Source organism: Etheostoma cragini, chromosome 2, assembly GCF_013103735.1.
Source record: "Etheostoma cragini isolate CJK2018 chromosome 2, CSU_Ecrag_1.0, whole genome shotgun sequence".
Taxonomy (NCBI): Eukaryota; Metazoa; Chordata; class Actinopteri; order Perciformes; family Percidae; genus Etheostoma; species Etheostoma cragini.
In genome coordinates, this window is record NC_048408.1 from 1010160 (window position 1) to 1033110 (window position 22951).

A 22951-nucleotide genomic window follows, 5' to 3' on the forward strand; every position below is an offset into this window, starting at 1 on the left:
TGTGTTAAGAAATAAATCAGACGTTACTCAACAGTTACTCACTACTTGAGTAGTTTTTTCATCAAGTACTTTTTTACTATTACTCAAGTAATTATTTAGATGACTACTTTTACTTGAGTGAAATTATTCTGAAGTAACAGTACTTTTACTTGAGTACAATTTTTGGCTACTCTACCCACCTCTGGTTAATTGTGGAAAACAGCATTCTGGGGTAGTTTTGCTGGTTGCCAATGAAGGCTTTGGAAATAGCTTCAACAGCATGTCCTTTGTAGGCCTAAAGGAGGGTAGTGAGATCAGTTATTTTATAAAGTCTCTCCAGTCGGTGACCAGAGGCTTGAATGGAGTGAAGTTCGGTGGTGTACCAAGGAGCGGAACAGGTGAAGAAGACCGTACAAGTTTTAAGAAAGTCTATGCTCAGAGACAGAGCAGTGTTCTAGTGGGCTGCCATGGCATCCACTGTGGTCAGGATGTTTTGGTGGCCAAGTGGGTGGCTAATACTTTTGTTAGAGCTGGGGTGCTCCCTGATTTGATGTTTTGGGAGAGGTGGGGATAGTAAAGAGGATATCATGATGATCAGAGACAGCAAGGTCCAGGCAGTATAGATGGAGGGGTGTAGTGCCGGTAGAACACACAAGGTCCAATGTGTGACCTCCTAGTGTGACCTAAAGTCCTTAATTTACTAGAGAAACAAAAAATATGTACATTTTGCGTATTGTTTCAACAGAAAATTGTAGTTCATCCAAGATTTTATACCTTTAATGCATGCTGAAGTTTAGCTAACTGACTGGTTTTGATTGGCTTGATTGATAGATAGATATAATTGGGTGTCATCTGCATAACATTGAAAGGTAATTGAGTGTTTCCTTATAATATTGCCTAGAGGAAGCATGTATAAGGAGAGTAACATTAACAAATTGACATCAATCAAATAAACAGGACTTAAACCATCTTAATTTGATTTCTTTAAAGCAAATAAATGTTCCATTCTCTGTAACGGTATGGTATGGTCAATGATGTTGAATGCAGCACTAAGATCTGGTAAAACAAGTACAAAGACAAGTCCATTGTCTGAATCAGGTAGAAGGTTGTTGGTAATTCTCACTAGTGCCTACTCTGTGCTATGATGTATTCTAAATCCTGACTGAAAGTCCTCAAGTAAACGATTGCTATGTTGAAAAGGAAAATCAGAACTGATTAGCAACGACCTTCTCAAGGATCTTGGAGAGAAAGGGGAGATTAGAAATAGGTCTATGGTTAGCTAAGACCTCAGGGTGGGCGATGTTTTATCACAGCTACTTTAAATTACTGCACTACATAACCTGTTAATAGAGACATATTGATCATATCTAGTGATGAGATCATATCTAGCCTCGTTGGGATGGGGTTGGGGTCTATAGGGACAAATAGCTTGTCCTTCTTTCTAGCGGTCCTGCCTTTAAAGGTCGACTGTTAGAAGCTGAATGCAAAAGGTGATGAAATTTATCTCTAGTTATAATATCATCTTTAAAGAAACTCATAAAGTGGTCACAACTCAGAGCTATAGGAATAGATGGCTCAATAGAATACAGTGCTGAAAAGAAACCTTGGGTTGTTCTTATTTTCTTCTATTAGTGATGAGTTATAGGCTGATCTGGCATTTCCGAGGGCCTTCCTATACATTTTCAGTCTTGCAAATCTAAATTTGCGAGATTTGTTTTAATTTAGAGAATGGTCTGATAACAAAGGATTCGGCAGAAATACTATTAAATCTTTCATTTCGATGCCATGTGGCAGCACAAGGTCAAGGGTGTGGTTAAAACAGTCAGTGGCCTTATGAACACTCTGACTTAAACCAATTTAATGTAGTAATGAGCAATAATAAATCTAAGCAATAATAAGGCTATCGTCAACGTCCACATGGGTATTAAACAAAAAACCTGCAATAAGTACTTTGTCTGATTTGAGGAATACAAACGATAAAAACTCTAAGAATTCAGATCAATTAAGTTCTTAAGTATAGTGCATCTTTTGTTTACCTTGGATTTAACTGATCTGAGTCAGGGGGGCAGACATCGTGGTTATTAATAGACTCGGTCAGATTTTTTTATATGAGAGCGTCCCCGTCCAAAGTGGGATGAATGTCGTCTCTCCTAATCAGACCAGGCTTTCCCCTGAACCCCCCCTAGTTATCTACGTAGCCCACATCATTAGTTGGGTACAACCCCTATAACCAGTGGTGGAAGAATGACATGCGGCTGTACATGTCATCATGGATCAGGTATATAATTAGCTAATATAATGCTAAGTAGCCCACATGCGCCAATAAATATGACACTTCAGATTATGGTTACTACACGCCCCTGTGTAACCATTGTGGTGAAATTCCATCCACCAAGTTTTGCGGTACATACTTGTGGTATTTTTGGGGCCCCCCTTTTGGGTTAAACTCACAACCTTTGTGTCGGCCTGTTCCTCAAGATACACTGAAGATATGTTTCAATTTGAATGATAATTGTGTAATCTGTTAGTGAGTTGTGGCCAATTTCCTGCTAAGCTCCGCCCTTTGCGAAAATCTTCAATTGATGGCGGCCATAGTTTGTCACAAATCTTTTATGGTAGAAATGTGTATTTCAGTCCCGCAAGGCAGTATACCAATTTTGGTCTTGACAGAATCAAAATTGTCAAATTACTGTTTTTCACATTATGTAAATTAGCCAAACATCCATCAAGGCAGACCTTTATTTTCCTAGAGCCTATTATGTAAACCACAGAGATGCATACAGTACAGGCCAAAAGTTTGGAATTATGTACTTAACAAAAAAGTGTGAAATAACTGAAAACATGTTTATTGTAGTTTCTTCAAAGTAGCCACTCTTTGCTCTAATTACTGCTTTGCACACTCTTGGCATTGTCTTGATGAGCTTCAAGAGGTAGTCACCTGAAATGATTCCCCAACAGTCTTGAAGGATTCCCTGGAGATGCTTAGGACTTGTTGCCCCTTTTGCCTTCACTCTGCGGTCCAGCTCACCCCAAACCATCTCGACTGGGTTCAGGTCCGGTGATTGTGGAGGCGCAGCACTCCATTCCTCTCCTTCTAAGTAAAATAGCCCTTACACAGCCTGGAGGTGTGTTTGGGGTCATTGTCCTGTAGAAAAATAAATGATGGTCCAACTAAAAGCAAACAGGATGGGATGGCATGCCACTGCAGGATGCTGTGGTAGCCATGCTGGTTCAGTATGCAATCAATTTGGAATAAATCCCTAACAGTGTCACCAGCAAAGCACCCCCACACCATCACACCTCCTATTCCATGCTTCACGGTGAGAACCAGGCATGTAGAATCCATTCGGTCACCTTTTCTCCGTTGCACAAAGACACGGCGGTTGGAACCAAAGATCTCAAACTTGGACTCATCAGACCAAAGCATAGACTTCCACTGGTCTAATGTCCATTCCTTGTGTTTCTTTGCCCAAACAAATCTCTTCTGCTTGTTGCCTCTCCTTAGCAGTGGTTTTCAGCTGCTATTTGACCATGAAGGCCTGATAGTCTCCTCTTAAAAGTTGTTCTAGAGATGTGTCTGCTGCTTGAACTCTGTGTGATATTCATCTGATCTCTAATCTGAGCTGCGATTTCTGAGGCTGGTGACTCGGATGAACAGCAGCAGGGGTCACTCTCGGTCTTCCTTTCCTGGGGCGGTCCTTGTGTGAGCCAGTTTCGTTGTAGCGCTTGATGGTTTTTGTGACTGCACTTGGGGACACATTCAAAGTTTTCTCAATTTTCCGGACCGACTGCCCTTCATTTCTTAAAGTAATGATGGCCACTTGTTTCTCTTTACTTAGCTGATTGGTTCTTGCCATAGTATGAATTCTAACAGTCGTCCAATAGGCTGTCGGCTGTGTATCAACCTGACTTCTGCACAACACAACTGATGGTCCCTGCCCCATTAATTAGGAAAGAAATTCCACTTATTAACCCTGACAAGGCCCACCTGTAAAGGGAAAACCATTTCAGGTGACTACCTCATTAAGTTCATTGAGAGAACACCAAAGGTTTGCAGTGCTATCAAAAAAGCAAAGGGTGGCTACTTTGGGAAATCTAAAACATAAGACCTATTTAGGAGTCATTTCACAGTTTTTTGTTAAGTACATGATTCTATATGTGTTCATTTATATTTTTGAAGCCTTCAGCGAGAATCTACAATATAAATAGTTATGAAAATAAAGGAATCGCATTAAATGAGAAGTTTTAACCAAACTTTGGGCTTGTACTGTATGTGTGAGAAATTTCAAGTCAATCGGACCTTATGTGTGAGTGGCGTGGCCTTTCAAAAATTCTGCCAAGTTTTGTGATTACAGCTCACATCAATTTGAGCCGCAGCGGAAGACAACAAATAATGATGGTAACCCGGAGAAAAACAATAGGGTTCCACCCCTTTGGGGTTAAAATCCTAACATTAATCATAAGAATTATAGTGTAGGTGATGAATTTACCCACTCATAAACACGTAATGCTCTAACTATAAATTAACATTAAGAAAGAAAATTGTTTCCATATGATGAAAAGCCATGCACAGCAACTCCCCTGGGTGTTTGAGAGCATCGTAGACCAGCACGCAGAGTTTGATGCTGACACTGTCCGTTGTGCTGATGGATACATCGCCCTCTTTGCTGTTTTTGGATGAAATCAGTTCAACAGTATCTTTTCCAACACAATTGTTGTCTCTGAAACTCTCCCAAACCAAGGTTTTGCTCTTGGAGACGTCCACAACATTTCTGGCGCTACAGTGACCATTTTCCCAATGCTGCTTTTTCAGATTTGATGAGAGCTGAGATGCATGTTTTAACCAGCCCCCGACTCTGTAATGAACACGCTGTCATGTATGGCATGTCTTTGCAGGTTACTTTAAAAAAAAGTACAAACACAAGTGTACAATCTCACATGTCTCATCCTGACAATCCCTGTGTCTACTGCCTCTGTGGAGAGGTCATATGCACATTTTTATGCTGAAGCACACGAAAACCTACTTGAGGAACATGAGTGAGCCGGCTCCAACTGTCAGACTTGGCCTTAATTTCCATTAAGAAGGAATTGCTGATGAAGTTAAAAGCAAAGGACCAGTTGCCTGACCCCTTCATCAACCAATTAATTAATTAATGTCTGTAAAGCGCCCTTAAATGCTTAGAAAGGCACTGTTACATAAAATGTATTATTATTATTATTATTAATCCAAAAGGACAGGGTGGTGGACTTTGTTTTTGGATTTTAAGATTTATTTGGGAAAATGGTCATCAAAAAGAATTACCATTCGATCTGTAAATTTACCAAAATCATGCATATTTACTGTAATTATATATATATATATATATATATATATATATATATATATATAAAATGATCGTTCCAAAATGCTGTAATTGCTCTTCCCTGTCCATGGGTCGTAAGTGTGTATTGCTAATGATTACTTGGTGTGCATGCTATCATGATGTGTAACATTAGTAACCACATTAAATGTAGTTCTAAACACTTGCACATACAGTACATGCATACTTTACTTGCACATACGTATATACTTCACATGCACAAACATATAGTATGCTATCCTCCCTAAAGGTTGTTGCAGGCAATGCATTCTTCAGCTTTACAGCTAGCTTAACATTATATTCTCCAGCAGTATAGACATGCTGCTGGAGAATATCACTCACACATATATACTTCACTTGCACATAGACATATATACTGTAAATATATGGCACGGACATTTGTATTTCACTTTTACATAGATAGCCTTTTAACTTCACTTGCACATACAGTACATACACACTTTACTTGCACATAAATGCATACTTCACTCAAACCTCACACAGTGCAACACAGTGGAACATAAAATAAATAAAACTGTAACTGCAACACAGTTGCATTCATCAGTCAGACTTTTCCCGGCGAGTGAGTGAGGATTACTTATGTTAATTTCTTTAACACCATTCAATTGAGTGAGTACTATTCTTTATTTGATGGGCTATTTGGCATTATGGGGTAATGCATATGACTATACTAAAGGTTTCAAAAGTAGACTCGTGTTTAGTTAAATACAAATATAGAAACACATTGTAATAACATAAATAGTAAACTATATCCTTTCACAGAAAAATTTAGATGGAGCAGCAATAGAATGCATCGTTGATGAGAAAGAAAGGTATGAAATGATATATTGGACAAAACTTCACAATCATGTATCAGAAACTAACATCATGGCTTACAAAGAATTTATCCTTTAAATTACTGTCATTGGGCTAGTGATCATTTTGCAACTGTCCTACATCTGATTCAATCACTATGGAACCACAATATTTACTGATCTCCTGACAGTGGTAAATGTAGACTATTGAGATCCTGTTGTATTATGAATTAAAATCCATTAATGCATTTCCACCTACAGATGCTGGTTGTGTTTAACGTTAGCTGAAATTAACAGTAGCCATGGAGTTGTCAGCATCTTTTGCTGCTATTCATGATGATCGTTTGGTTAAATAAAGATCCTACACTCTCATGTTGTGCAGATGCCCATGCTAGTTTTAGATTTATTTCAGTGCAGACTGAATGTCCATCAGCTCATGTGAGGGAATGTTGTCACCTGCTGGTGTAGCTAGTAAATGCACCTAACACATGGATACTTTTGTACAGAGCCGCCTTGGTACGAATGGGACAACCATAGTCCGCAAACTAACAGGAAGCAATCAAACGTGCAAAACCCATTTCACGTATACACATGGATCCACAAATGCATATATATATATAAATATATATTGTGGTCTTTGTGAGGCTAAACCCTTCAGAGCTGTGCCCTGCCTTTAAGGTCTAAACATTTGTATAACAGTAAAATATAATAGACAGGAGAGTCAAAAGTATATATTATAAAACATGAGAATCAGCCGAAGAGAGAGGTGGATAGGGAGAGGGAAAGAGAGGGGACTATAGGAGTGTGAGGGGGTGGAGGTGTTGGGGGTGGGGTTGGGGGTGGAGAGGGGGGTGGACTGCGGCGTTAGACTACGCTGTCAAGATGCGATGACACAGCTCGCTGAAGCCGTTATGGTCACACACACGCATACACACACACACACACAGACATGGTTCTCTATGTGTTAGACAGGAAAAATGTAACAAGTCATGGAAGTGGAATGTACTGCTCTCCCATACATACACATACATGCACACAAGGACAGGACAGCACCAAAATTCTAGGCATTGCCCTTCAGTCTGAGGTAACAAGATCTAGTACTCCCTCTGTATTGCTCTCTTTCTCTCTCCCTCTCGTGCACACGCACACACACACATGCTGTACCCAATGACTGCAACTGCAAAGAACCATAAGACATAGAAAGACATTGCATACTTGGCTGGTTCTTACCTCTAGAGTGTCAGATCATCAGTTCTGCTGCATTACAGGGAGTCAGTGGTTACTAACTGAGATGCTGGAGCCCGACTGCATGTCCTCTCTCTCGCTCTCTCTCTGCTGCGCTGTCCTGTGTGTGTTCCTTTATCTGCACTGCTCTTGCATCCTGTTCCCAGTTCCTAGGGGGTAGTAGCACAGTGGGATACTTTTCTCTATCTTAATAGATGTACTGACATTTCATCATTAATAGGCTGCTTTTGTATTAATTCACCCATATGAGATGATTTAATAAATAAAAAAAATACTTTATATTTTTGCTCCCAGTTAGAGAACTACAGAAAGAGGGATAATCAAATAACAAAACGCACTCTTGCGTCAGTATAGCCTGTCACTGAAAGCAGGTTTAAATCATCCACCATGGACACTGAATTTAATCACAGTATTACCCAAGGCTCTGTGCTTCGACCAGTTCTTTTCACCTTATATTTGCTTTCTCTAGGCAATATTACTTCGTAAACCTTCATCTAATATAAACCAATCAGTTTAAGTGACATAAAACATGAATGACCTACAACTTCCTGATGTTGACTACTGTTGTACGTCCCAGTGTTGGAATCTGATCCAGTGAAATACAGCCATACTTTACACCATTTCCGCATTTTAACCGTATTTAAGTGAGCTATTAGATAAATGTAGGCTAGTGTTAACTGCTGCCAAGTAATGTGTTAGCGTCACATGCGGAGATGCTTTTGAAATAACTCAGAGGTTGCGGATGTGTGAGGAGGAGCAATGTGGAGTCCCCCCACCATTCCTCTAGTGCATCTAGCACATTTGTGATTTTGGGGGAAGTTTCTCGTTATTTTGCAAGTAACTTATTGTTTTGGGCTCTCACTGCAGGCAGAAGCCTGATGTTAGTGGGTGTCAGGTCCAGGTCCCTGTTTTTAGTACAGGTGTGTTTTGATTGTCTTGACCTCCTGTTTTATTTTGAAATACTCACCGGACAAGCTCTGCATACTGGCAGTGTTCTAGAGCTGCCAATTTTTCCAAAAACCTTGGATTAAGATTTGGTGGGGCCAACCCACGTATTTGCAGCGTACAAAACAATTTCTTTGGCTCTTTCAGCATCATTATCCTTCAGGGTTTAAATTGGGAATTTTTCTGTGTAGGGGGGATGGGGGGCTCTCTCTAGGGGGGTCGGGGTTTATGCCCGCCAGGGAATTGTTTGGGGAAAATAAAACCATTAAATGGCACTTTCTGGAGAGTTTTGTGCAAAGAAATGGATAAAAGTCTAGTCATATCTTACATGATATGAGCAAAACTGTAGGGTTAAGAGCCTTTGCATTGTTATTGTATCAACAGGTATTAGCATTTACATTATTGTTAACCAGTCATCACTTGATTACACACACACACAAAAGTGGCCCAAGGTTTACCAGTATCCGCCCCCCAGTCACAGCTGGACCAGTCATAGCTTGCCTGGCAACCCAATGGCATAGGTTTAGTTTCCAGATTTTTTGAGAAGATTAAACACATTCTGTACCTATGTGTACCCATTTCTACATCAATTTATGCTGGAAACAATTGAAAACATCAAAGAAATAAGGCCCTCAGGTGTTTTGTTGGGGAAGTAAATCTCTTTAAATGGGCATTTGGCACTTATTCATGTGAATCATACAATAATTAATTTGAATGAATTCATAAACCCCATGGACTTCATATAGTTCAGTTGTGTTTCATCAGATTTCTGCTCATGTTTGCAACTTTGTGCATATTCAAAAGATAACTCCCCCATCTCTGTTGTCCGAGATTTGGAGAGTTGCTGTGCATGTCATTGCTTCGCTGATATGGTGGATCTCATTCAGACCGTCTGACAGACACAGAGGCCCAAAGTTAAGAGGTGGCTTTCCGCTGCTCTTCATCGGAGGTCTAAGCACGGACGCCACTGCCCCCAGCAGAGCGAGTCCACTGAAATGAACTGAAGTTGCTACACTTAGCAGCCGTGCTGTTCACCTCTATTTTTATAGAGAGAGTGGACACAAAGCAACGAACGGGTCTGTAATACTCAAAGCTCATACCTGAAGCGCATGGGATCGCTCAGGAAAAAAGTGTTCTTAATTTTCAACATTTCAAAGATTCCACACACAGGGAGCGCTTTTGGAGGCTTTGAACCTGAGAGGGCAATGTTCAAAGTTTCCCTTGCTGAAGCTGCGACAGGGAGCTGTGGTCTTAGGGTCTTAGGTGCCTCAAGGGACAGTAACCCACGAACACCCTGGGGGACACTGGTGGTCAGGGAAGCCGTCCGACTGAAGGAGTCTTTCCGGGATACGTTATCCCATAGGACTCCGGAGGCAGTTGCAAGGTACAGACTGGCCCGAAGGGCTGCAGCCTCTGCCGTGACAGAGGCAAAGCAATGGGTGTGGGAGAAGTTTGGAGAAGACATGTAGAAGGACTTTCGGTCGGCACCAAGGTGCTTTTGGAAAACGGTTCACCACCTCAGGAAGGGGAAGCGAGGAATCATCCAAGCTGTGTACAGTAAGAATGGGACGTTGTTGACCTCAACTGAGGAGGTAATGGGGTGGTGGCAGGAGCACTTTGAGGAACTCCTAAATCCAGCTGACACGCCCTCTGTGGTAGAGGCAGAGCAGGAGGATGGGGGATTGTCATCAATTTCCCTGGTGGAGGTTGCTAAGGTAGTTAAACAACTCCACAGCGGCAAAGCCCCATGGATTGATGAGATCCGTCCAGAAATGCTAAAAGCTCTGGGTGTGGAAGGGCTGCCTTGTTTGACACGCCTCTTTAACATTGCGTGGAAGTCTGGGACAGTGACTAAGGAGTGGCAGACCGGGTTGGTGGTTCCCCTCTTCAAAAAGGGGGACCAGAGGGTGTGTGTCAATTACTGGGGTATCACACTTCTCAGCCTCCCTGGTAAAGCCTACTCCAAGGTGCTGGAAAGAAGGGTTTGGCCAATAGTCAAACCTCGGATTGAAGAGGAACAATGCAGATTCCGTCCTGTTCGTGGAACAACGGATCAGATCTTCACTCTTGCAAGGAACTTGGAGGGGGCCTGGGAGTATGCCCAACCAGTCAACATGTGTTTTGGGGATCTGGAAAAGGCGTATGACCGGGTCCCCTGGGAGACACTGTGGGAGGTGCTGTGGTAGTATGGGGTGAGGGGGTCCCTTCTCAGGGCCATCCCATTACTGTATGACCAAAGCAAGAGCTGTGTCTGGGTTCTCTGCAGTAAGACTCGGTCACCAATCCTGTTTGTAATATTTATGGACAGGATATCGAGGCGTAGTCGGGGTGGGGAGGGGTTGCAGTTTGGTGGGCTCTGGATCTCATCGCTGCTTTTTGCAGATGATGTGGTCATGATGGCATCATCGGTCTGTGACCTTCAGCACTCCCTGGATCGGTTTGCAGCAGAGTGGGAAGCAGCTGGGATGAGGATCAGCACCTTTAAATCTAAGGCCATGGTCCTCAGCAGGAAGCCGATGGAGAGCTTTCTTCAGGTAGGTGAGTCCTTACCACAAGTGAAGAAGTTTACATTCCTTGGGGTCTAGTTTGCAAGTGAGGGGACTATGGAGCATGAGATTGGTCGGAGAATCGGAGCAGCGGGTGCGGTATTACAGTCTATTTATCGCACCGTTGCAACGAAAAGAGAGCTGAGCCAGAAGGCAAAGCTCTCGATCTAGCGGTCAGCGTTTGTTCCTACCATCACCTATGGTCATGAAAGCTGGGTCATGACCAAAAGAACAAGATCCAGGGTACAAGCGGCCAAAATGGGTTTCCTCAGAAGGGTGGATGGCGTCTCCCTTAGAGATAGGGTGAGAAGCTCAGTCATTCGAGAGGAGCTTGGAGTAGAGCCGCCGCTCCTTCGCGTCGAAAGGAGCCAGTTGAGGTGGTTCGGGCATCTGGTAAGGATGCCTCCTGGGCGCTTCCCTAGTGAGGTGTTCCAGGCACGTCCAGCTGGGAGGAGGCCCCGTGGAAGACCCAGGACTAGGTGGAGAGATTATATCTCCAACCTGGCCTGGGAACGCCTCGGGATCCCCAGTCGGAGCTGGTTGAAGTGGCTCGGGAAAGGGAAGTAGGGGTCCCTTACTGGAGCTCCTGCCCCCGCGACCCAATACCGGATAAGCGGATATAGATGGATGGATGGAAGGAGCACTGTTGAACTCCCCCATCATTTTTGAAATAACAACTAGTCAATCACGGGTAGCTTTTATGTTTCAAAGATTGAGGGTGTGGCGGTTGAGCGTGTGAAACCAGTCAAATGCGTGTGTTTCACGGCCAATGCGTGAGAGTTGGCAGCCCTGGAGTTCCTTCTGTCTCTAAGACGTTAGCCTTAAAGCTAACTGGCTCTTGAGGCTAAATAGTGTTTGTGCAGCTAACTAGATTGTCCATCCATCCATCTTCATCCGCTTATCCGGTAACGGGTCGCGGGGGCAGCAGCTCCAGTAAGGGACCCCGAACTTCCCTTTCCAGAGCCACATCAACCAGATTGTAACTAGATATATAGGTTTTGATGATTGTAGGATTATTGATTGGCCATTGATAATTCTTAAGTTAATAAATTCTACTATACTTTATATTTTTGTGTGTATGTGTTGTAATAATTGCTGGTTGAACACTGTCAGTGCTCGAATTCACCCCTTTGTCTGTTCCTTTCAGAGATACAAGAGAAATTAATCAAATTAATTAAGATCTGTATTTTAAAGGGAATGCCACATATGAGATTGTTTTCACAGAGTTTCCAGGGTGTTACCCCGGTTTGATTTTGTCTGTGTTGTAAAGTTATTAATACCTATATTCAAAACTTTATTAATAACGATAATACAGCCTACGGCACACCTCTGCAATGATCATGCTGTCTAATCAGATCTTGATATGCAACACCTGTGAGGTTGATGGATTACCTCGGCAAAGGAGAAGTGCTCACTAACACAGATTTTTGTGAATAGTATTGGAGAGAAATAAGCCTTTTGTTAACACAGGAAAAGTCTTTCAGATTTGACAATTTATACTTTTGTTAAGTGTAAGAGCCCAAATTCGTTTTCTCCCGAGAAAGTGTTCGCCCCCCGGCAAAAGGTCTCTCAAATCATCACGACTGAGGGTGTGGGCCTCATCAATATTGACATTACAATCATTAAAAGCTTAAAAGCTTTTATGATTAAAAGAATAAATATGCATTTACTGGTATTTAACATTACAGGTCAAAGTACACAGTACATTTTAGTTCCGAAAGATCTGAATGTATGAAGTAAAAGACCGGATGTCACTGATTTTGTTTTTTAAATGCCAACAAAACTGAAGTTGGAATTTTTGGGGAGCCTGATGTCTCTTGTTTTAACAGCGTTCTTGGCCCAATCTCCTCAAACTGCTGCCCATTTGTAAAAAGTCTTGGTGTTTTTATTGATAGTACTTTTAAACTGGATAAACAGATTAGCTCAGTGGTAAAAACAAGCTTCAGCTCTGACGTCTTGGGAAGGTCGAGCCTTACCCGCCCCATAGCCACTGGAAACAGTTGTGCATGCCCTGATCAAAAATTGCCTGGACCACTGTAACCCATTGTACTATTGTTGTTTTTAGAATCCATTTTAATCTTATTGTTTGTTTTTAAATCTCTTAATGGGCTGGCACCATCATGTTTATCTGCTATGCTGATTTTGCACACTTCAGTCAGAGCATTTAGGTCCGCTGACCAGTGTACCTTCCGGACTTGCGGAGAGGTCACATCCAACACCTGCCACTGACCATCGACGGTGCTGCGGTGGAGAGAGTAAGCAGCACCAAATTTCCGGGGGTGCACATCAGTGAATACCTCTCCTGGACCACCGACACTGCATCACTGGCGAAGAAAGCTCAGCGCCGCCTGTACTTTCTGCAGAAACTCAGGCGAGCAAGTGCTCCACCAGCCATCATGACCACATTCTACCGTTGCACCTTGGAGAGCATTCTCTCCAGCTGCATTGCTGTGTGGGGCGGAAGCTGCACTGAATACAACAGGAAAGCCCTGCAGCGCATAGTGAACACAGCTGGAAGGATTATTGGTGCTTCACTCCCCTCCCTGAAGGACATTTACACCTCCCACCTCACCCGCAAGGCGACCACAATTGTGAGTGATGCAAGTCACCCCGCTCACAATTTGTTTGATAAACTGCCCTCTGGGAAGAGGTACAGAAGCCTGCTCTCCCGCACCACCAGACTCCCCAACAGCTTCATACATCAGGCTGTTAGGCTGCTGAACTCTATCCCCCCTCTCCCCCCTCCACCCTCAGCTACATTACATTCTGGACTTTTGGACCCACAATGGCTGACTTGCACTACTCCACTTGCACTAGTCCACTTGTATACTTGCACACTTTGCAACTTGTTGTCCTGTTGTCCTGAAAACACTTCTGAACACACTTCTGCTGCTCTTACACAACTTGCATCATTATGCCACTTGCATACTTAGGTCAAACAGAACTACCTCAGCCATTTATTGGCCTGACTTTTGCAATATTATATTGACTGTCTACTGTATGCACAATTGCATACAATTCTCAACTCAAATTTTTGCTGCTCTTATTTTCTTCATTGTATATGCCTTCTTATTTTTACTTTTTATATTGTTCACTTGAATGTTATGTTTGTCTGTGGACCTAATTGGTAAAATATGTCTTGTCTACACCGTGGGATAAAGGGGAAACGTAATTTCAATCTCTTTGTATGTCTTGACATGTGAAGAAATTGACAATAAAGCAGACTTTGACTTTGACTTTTAAAAACATATATTTTTGCACTGGCTTTTAAAATAAGCTAAACTGTGACATTAGTATAGTTTTTATCTGTCGTCTGTTTTTACTGTTTTTGGCATATTCTGTTTTAGTAGATTTTTTCGGTTATTTATTATGCTTTTTATCTTATGCTGTTCTCTGTATTTGCACAGCACTTTGAGGCAGTAGTGACTGTTTGTAAATGTGCTATAGAAATAAACTTTGACCTTGACCATTATCTGGAGGGGAAGAAAACCATTATTTATGCATCTATCTACAAAATAACCTGGTTAATTCACTGCTTGTGTATAGCGCCACAACAACGGACAACCTAATTTATGATTAAGTGCATGCAAGTCTGCAAGAAAGCAGCATTGTAAAAATGACTATATTAAACTAAAAACAACAGATCAGTCTAATTCTAAGGCTGCGGTGTCTGCCCCATGCAAGGGTGCGTTTTTTGCAGAAAAAAACGCACATTGAATGCAGTCTGCCATCTGAATAGATGTAACATTAGATAGGCTATTAATATAATTTTGGAAGAGCTAGTGTTAGCCTAGTGAATATAGCTGGCCATGACTTTTTGTGTTGGCTAAATTAGCATAGGAATTAGCATTAGCAACATTTTTCACAGCACTGTGCTGCATTAAAACCAAAAAGATAAATTAGCTGGCTTACGTATTGTTGGACCAGGTTGTAGCTTTCGTAATAACTCAAATTCAATATATTTTAATGAAAAACCGTCCTCAGTGGCAGGGTGTCGGAGAAGTTGGCTCGTTGTGGCAGGATTTAATAACGTAATTAGCGTAACTGACGACAGACTAGACAACAGGAGTACAGGGGACTTAGATCGTAATATATCAGGTTAAATGAATTTATGACAAAATGACAATCAAACAAATCAAACACACTATATGTTATAACAAACAGTGTTGTCTCCATAAACTCCCTAAAAAAATATCTTTGGACAGATTGTCTAATTACCTGCCTCCCAATAACAGAACAATACGACAGCTTAGTTCTAGAAATAAGTCCTTTAAGTTTTTTATGTTTTTGCTGGCCTTTTGCCTCTATCAGTCCTATATTTTGCATATCCCCTTTAGGTTATTGAAACCGGGTAACCCACCAGGCCTAAGTCACTGGGAATTGTTTATGTGCTTGTAAGACAATTCTACACTGCTAGTACGCTGGGTTGGCTTGGTTGGAAGCTTAGACAAGTTTGATTCTAACCCTAACCCTAATCTCCAGTTAATTTTTAGCACTGCCTTAATGTAGGGCCCTATGGAATCTGTCTCATAAAACATTTTTAAATTCTCACTTTTTGTCTATGTCTCGTTATTACAGAAACTACTAGGTTTTTCATTAACTATGCAATCAGTCTGGGACTGTCCCCAGCTGGACACTCATTTGAAAAGAATAGGGTCTCATTTTAATTTGCTGCAGAAGGCCGTGAAATACATAATGCATTCATGTATATAGTGAATCCGATCTCATCCTCATAAAACCACAAAAGAGTAACTGCCCTTCTGAAAAAGGTAATTATCATTTGTTACTCTTTCAAAAACAGTAACTATCCTTTTGTTGTGTACCTTATTGTAAAGTGTTACCTCCATTTTACATATGAGGATGTATCTCCTGCCCCCACTAGGGGCACTAGATTATAAAATGTTCCGGTGGGTGGTACCAGAGGGTAGGAACAAACAACTGAAATGGTCGTATGGTTTGTAGGACTAGTTGGTAAAACCCTAATGGACTCTATAAAATATATAATTTAGGAAAAGTGCACTGCTTCAATGACCAAGTGACAAGTGAGGTCTGCTTGTCAGTAGAGAAGGAAGAACTCCTACTTTACTTAAGAAAAAGTAGAAATACCACAGTTTTGAAATCCTTTGCTTCAAGTTTTTGTATAAAACATTTCTGTGTTCTGTTTTGTGTGTCTGTGAAACAGAGGCACGCATCTCTCTATGCCCAGGATCTGTTTTTGATGCGGCCACTGGATGGAGCCAAAGTTGATCTGTTTTTAAATCCTACACTCAGTGGACTACTGTCGTCCATAATCTCTAAACAAGTACATTACTACAACATAATATTTAAACCGAAGGTTGTGTAACAAATATGAACATCATTTTTCTGGGTACCTTCCACATAATTTAAAGGCTGAGAGAGGAACAGAAGGAAGGATGGAAGGAAGTTAAATCTATTGATGCTGTTGGTTTCTTTGAGTTGGACCTGCTTTGAAGTGGTACAAGAACATTTCACTGACTTTATGCCAGTGATGGAAGATGTACTCTGATATCTTAAGTAACATAACAACAATGTTACGACATTACAAGTTAAAGTCCAGCATTCAAATGTCTGCAGTGGTTTAGGAAAAGTACAAAAGTATAATTAGTAAAATGTACTCAAGGTAGTGCAGTAAAAGCTACTCAAAAACTCACCAAAACTGGAGGTCGCATCATGGTAAGTGCCCCTACCAAATAAAATAATTGAGCCCCTGCAGTATGTTTAAAGTAAAGTAACGAAACTTGGTACACATATGTAGTATGGCAGGACATAACAAAGCTCATTGGAGCCCCACCCTAAACCCAACAGGAAGTCCGCCATTTTAAATTGACAGTCCAAAATTTGTGGGATTGTGAACATTTACACACGTCGTATTTGAACAAACTCCTCCTAGAGATTTCATCTGATGGACTTCAAATTTGGACTGTGCCATTGTAACACCTTAAAGATTAAAAGTTAATAAAAGAAAAGCTTTTCGTCAAACGGCGTGGGCGTGACGTGGCGGCCATTTTGAGCATTTATGGATAAACAAAGAAGTTGTTGCCTTGAGTGTACATTTTCATAACTGCCCAAAACGTCTCACGTTTGACAATAGTCTAGGCCTGAGGACCACGGGTCAATAAAAAAAAATAAAAAATTGAATTGTTTGAGTTTGACAATGAATGAAAAAACAGGAAATAAAGAGATGTTTGGATTAACACAACATGCATGCCTTTCCGTCACATGTTCAGCAGTCAGATTCGCTGTGCTCACTTGAAAGGAATCCCTGCACATGAGTAGGCAGTCACTTTTAATGACATTTTGAAAATGTTTAGAGGCTAAAAACTTGCCCTGTTTAAACCTGTTGGGTTCTAACTCTAGCAGGAGGATACCATAGTGTAGGCAGCACCAATTGGTTTCATTTTTCTCTTTACTGACAACACTCCAAATTTCCAAACAGAGCTTTGTGTTGGAATCCTTTAAATGTTCTGCAACACTGAACAATGCTAATTTTTGAATTAGGGTCTCGTTGATTTTAAAATTGGCGATAAAACAGGGGGGTGTTTTGGGGCATGGCTGTGTTGTGATTGCCAGTGAAAGTGTGTAACACAACACCACTCCTCCCTCACTCCTTCCTCACTTCTCCCTCTCATCTAAAATGGTCACATCCACAACCAGGACGGCTGCACCCGTAATGATAAACTCGAGCACTCATTGCAGATCACCACAAGACGTCATACATTATCTGTCCATTCATATTAACCATCTATGGTTTAGACCTAAAATGCAGAGACAGCAGCAGCCAGAATAGAGAAACACAAAAATCATACTATTTATTACACACTGCAAACCTATTACAGGATGAACAACATAACAACTTAAGGAACATTACAGGTAAAATACACAAGAAACTAAACACAAGACAAGACACAGCTGTAGTGGGTAGGGAACTGAAATCAATGATTGGGTAACAAAACAAAAAGGCCCTGACACACCAAGCCGACAGCCCGGAACTAATGGCAATGAAGGCCGACTGTGGCGTTGGCCCACCTAGCGTTTGTCTAGGCCCAAAACCAGCACTCGAAGTAATACAAAATGACTACATAGGACAATATGTACCAAATTATCATTTGGCCTTAATACCACAAATACAATGAGTTAAAAACTCTGTAGAGCTGAGAGGAGCTGCAGAGTCAGGAGATAATTCTCTGTGGATATGTGACTGGCAGCAACCTCTCTCACATTACACATGCTTATTGAATCCATTTTTAATATAACAATCTAAAACATTTCAATTGATTTAATTACTGTACTCATGTCAGACATAATATCAACTCAAAACACATCCCTGTTCAATAATTATCGCATCACCTGTTGATGGGTTCATGCTGATGCTTGTTTGTCTTTACGCCTCTGATTGCAAACACCTCATTGGTTGAGATGTCATCATCAGCGTTGTTCTTGAACTTGTTAAGAATACACATTTAAGTGCTGTCAAGTTAGTAACGATTAACCTCAGGAACCTGGTCATTGTCCACAACTGTCCCCGTGGTATTAAGATGGTCAGCCTCAAACAGAAACGAAGGGATTGGGTTACTGTACCGCATTGTTTATTCACAGCTCTTTCTTTTCTCTGGTGTCTTCAACCATGCCTCTCCATCCTCCACTCTTCCTACATTCACCCAGTATGTGACATGCCCCACAAGAGACAATAAAACACTAGATTTATGTTTTGACATCAGGAAGATATATTAGCCATCTCATCTTCCTCCCCTGGCAAGATCAGACCACAACCTGAGCCACGTCCTGCCTGTATACAAACCTCTGGTCTGAAAAGTTGGTCTGATGATGCTTGTGAAGCCTTTAAAGATTCAACACAACTATGTGGGATATACTCTGTGATGCTCAGTGAGGACATTGACAGTCTCACACAAAAGCATAATGGACCACACCAATTTCCACGTCGAAAACGTCAGTCATTTATAAATGTGGCAAATGCAAAGGTTGTGATTTATAAAAAAACAAATTTGACGTAATGTGCAGACCTCCACGCAAACTCTATCTCGTGCTACGTGCACTACCGGTCAAAAGTGTGGGGTCACTTACAAATTTCCATTTCACTCCATTATAGACAGGATACCAGCTGATCTGGGTGGGTGGCTGATCTTTAATGCAATATCTACATTTCCCATTATCAGCAACCATTCATCCAATGTTCCAAAGGCACATTTTGTTTACTAATCTGATATTATTTTAAAAAACTAACTAAGAAAACATTAAACAACCCTTTTGCAATTATGTAAGCACATAATGTAATCTGGGAACTGCTGCCCTGGTTGTGAGTGACCTCAAACTTTTGACCGGTAGTGTACATTTTGGAGACAATTATGGAGACAGGATTTGGAGACAGGAATTATGCGACGCAGATGGTGAGGTGGTGAACTGATTTGAAAGCCAAATGTGGGAATAACAATTACTCGTAGTATTTCTAAGTATTGATGTCAAATAGGCCGGGTGTGGAGATACTCATAAGCCCCGGGCTGAGCGGCGCTATGTTGTAGTTTACCCCGGTGGACAAGAGGGTCGCCTCCCTATGCCTGCGGGTGGGAACTCAGACAGTTGTTTGTGAATATGCACCAAACAAGAGTTCGGAGTACTCTGGCTTCTTGGAGACCTTGAATGGAGTCCTGTATGGGGCTCCAGCAAGGGAATCCATAGTTCGGCTGGGGGATTTCAACGCACACGTGGGAAATGATTGAAGAGGCGTGATTGGGAGGAGTGGCTTCCCTAATCTAAACCAGGGTGGTTGTCTGTTTTTGTACTTCTGTGCTAGTCATGGGTTGTCCGTAACAAATACCATGTTCAAACATAGGGATGCTCATAAGTGTACGTAGTACCAGAGCACCCTAGGCTGAAGGTCAATGATCATCTGATCTGAGGCCTTATGTTTTGGACACTCAGGTGAAGAGAGGGTCGGAGCTGTCAAATGATTACCAACGGGTGGTGAGTTGGGTCGGGGGGTGGGGGAAGCTACGGTGGAGAACTGTGGTCTTAGTGTCTCAGGTGCCTCAAGGGACAGTAACCCAGTAACATCCTGGTTCACACCATTGTTCAGGGAAGCTGTCCGCCTGAAGGAGTCTTTTTTCTGGGTTATGCTATCCCGGAGTGATCCAGATGCAATGTACCAAAGAGCACAAAGGGCTGCAGCCTTTGTAGTGAAAGAGGCAAAGCATGTGTGGGAGAAGTTCGGAGAAGACGTAGAGAAGGACTTTTGGTCGGCACCAAGGTGCTCCTGGAAAACCATTCGCCACCTCGGGAGGGGGAAGCGGGGAACCATCCAAGCTGTGTACAGTAAGGATAGGATGCTGTTTTCCTCAACTGAGGGGTTAATAGGGCGGTGGAAGGAGCACTTTGAGGAACACCTTAATCTAGTTGACACACCCTCTATGGTAGAGGCAACCACCATCATCTGGAGGATGATAGCGAATTGTTGTCAATTTCCCTGATGGAAGTCGCTGAAGTAGTTAAACAACGCCACAGTGGCAAAACCCAGAGGATTGATGAGATCCGTCCAGAAATGCTGAAAGCTCTGGGTGTGGAGGGGCTGTCTTGGTTGAAACGCCTCTTCATTTTTGCGTAGAGGACTGGGACGGTGCCTAGGGAGTGGTAGAACGGGGTGGTGGTTCCCCTCTTCAAAAAGGTCGGACCAGAGGATGTGTACCAATTACAGGGGGATCACACTTCTCAGCCTCCTTGGTAAAGTCTACTCCAAGGTGCTGGAAAGGAGGGTTGAAGAGGAACAATGCGGATTCCGTCCTGGTTGTGGAACAACAGATCAGATCTTCACTCTCACAAGGATCTTGGAGGGAGCCTGCGAGTATGCCCAAACGGTCTACATATGTTTCGTAGATCTGGACAAGGCGTATGACCGGGTCCCCTGGGAGACACCATGGGAGGTGCTGGGGGAGTATGGGTTGAGGGGGTCCCTTCTCAGGGCCATCCAATCTCTGTGTGACTAAAGCGAGAGCTGTTTTCGGGTTCTCGGCAGTAAGTTGGACTAATTCCAGGTGATGGTTGGCCTCCGCCAGGGCTGCGCTCTGTCACCAATCCTGTTTATTATATTTATGGACAGGATATCGAGGCGTAGTCGGGGTGGGTATTGGTTGCAATTCGGTGGGCTGGGGATCTCATTCATGATTTTTTGCAGATGATGTGGTCCTGATGGCATCATCGGTCTGTGACCTTCAGCACTCACTGACACTTCGGTTAGCAGCCGAGTGTGATACAACTGAGATGAGGCTCAGCAACACTAAATTTGAGGCCATGGTTCATAGCAGGAAATTGATGGAGTGCTTGTTTCAGGTAGAGAATGAGTCCTTACCTCAAGTGGAGGAGTTTTAATACCTTGGGGTCTTGTTTACGAGTGAAGGGACAATGGAGCGTGAGATTGGTCGGAAAATCGGAGCAGCGGGTGCGGTATAACATTCTATATATCACACGGTTGTGACGAAAAAAGAGCTGAGCCAGAAGGCAAAGCTCTACCGGTCAGTGTTCGTTCCTACCCTCACTTATTGTCATGAAGGCTGGTTCATGACCGAAAGAACAAGATCCAGGGTACAGGGTATATTTGTCACTATACTGGTGCAAGAGGAATACGTTACTTAGTTCCCTTTTTCTCTTACAAAAGAATACACTGACCGTGACAAGCAGCTATGTTTCCAGTTTGATCAAAGTTCATTTAACCAGTTGAGTTAGAATAGAAAACAACTATTTTGTGTTAAGTGGGGGAATCATATGCCTGGCTGCCTAAAGTTGAATGTTTTTGTTTTTTCGGTGGCCAAAGAGAGGAGAAAGGTGAGGTGAAGAAAGGGGCAGGCTACAGAGGAAAGTTGGGTGGGGGGACAATTTGATGAGGGGGAGGAGGGTACGGGCAGGGAGCGGGGAGGTACATGGTAGGGACCTGTGTGTGTCTGGGTGGAGCGGCTGTATCGGGTTCTGGTACCTGAGTGGAGCTCCTACATGTCTTAGTGGGAAGTGCCTGGTATTACGCTGCTGCAGCAAGGTGTTCTGGGTGACGTGGGCAGGATTTTCTGGATGGGGGGAGAATATGGTAAAGAAAAGTAAGAAAAAAGATCACATACTGTGGGAAAGTTAACAAGTTTCATCTTTTGACTTCTGTCAGATGGTAACAGTATACACTCACCTAAAGGATTATTAGTATTATTATTAGGACCTGTTCAATTTCTAATTAATGCAATTATCTAATCAACCAATCACATGGTAGTTGCTTCAATGCATTTAGGGGTGTGGTCCTGGTCAAGACAATCTCCTGAACTCCAAACTGAATGTCAGAATGGGAAAGAAAGATGATTTAAGCAATTTTGAGCGTGGCATGGTTGTTGGTGCCAGACAGGCCGGTCTGAGTATTTCACAATCTGCTCAGTTACTGGGATTTTCACGCACAACCATTTCTAGGGTTTACAATGAATGGTGTGAAAAGGGAAAAACATCCAGCATGCAGCAGTCCTGTGGGCGAAAATGCCTTGTTGATGCTAGAGGTCAGAGGACAATGGGCAACTGATTCAAGCTGATAGAAGAGCAACTTTGACTGAAATAACCACTCGTTACAACCGAGGTATGCAGCAAAGCATTTGTGAAGCCACAACACGCACAACCTTGAGGCGGATGGGCTACAACAGCAGAAGACCCCACCGGGTACCACTCATCTCCACTACAAATAGGAAAACGAGGCTACAATTTGCAAGAGCTCACCAAAATTGGACAGTTGAAGACTGGAAACATGTAGCCTGGTCTGATGAGTATCAATTTCTGTTGAGACATTCAGATGGTAGATTCCGAAATTGGCGTAAACAGAATGAGAACATGGATCCATCATGCCTTGTTACCACTGTGCAGGCTGCCTCTGATGGCTACTTCCAGCAGGATAATGCACCATGTCACAAAGCGCCAATCATTTCAAATTGGTTTCTTGAATATGACAATGAGTTCAGTGCACTAAAACGGCCCCCACAGTCACCAGATCTACACCTAATAGAGCATCTTT

At 42.4% G+C, this 22951-nt stretch overlaps 1 protein-coding gene across 1 annotated transcript in view; it reads right to left on the minus strand.

The window, feature by feature from the left end:
• Positions 1-22693, minus strand: part of LOC117957776 (glycine receptor subunit beta-like) — a 49325-nt gene extending 26632 nt beyond the window's left edge. Inside the window, exons 1-3 of the mRNA XM_034893799.1 lie at positions 22681-22693; positions 16354-16356; positions 7385-7548 (exon numbers count right to left, since the gene is read on the minus strand). The gene's annotated coding sequence lies outside the window, so the exon portion shown is untranslated. The remainder of the gene's footprint in view (positions 1-7384; positions 7549-16353; positions 16357-22680) is intronic.
• Positions 22694-22951: the final 258 nt, after the last annotated feature.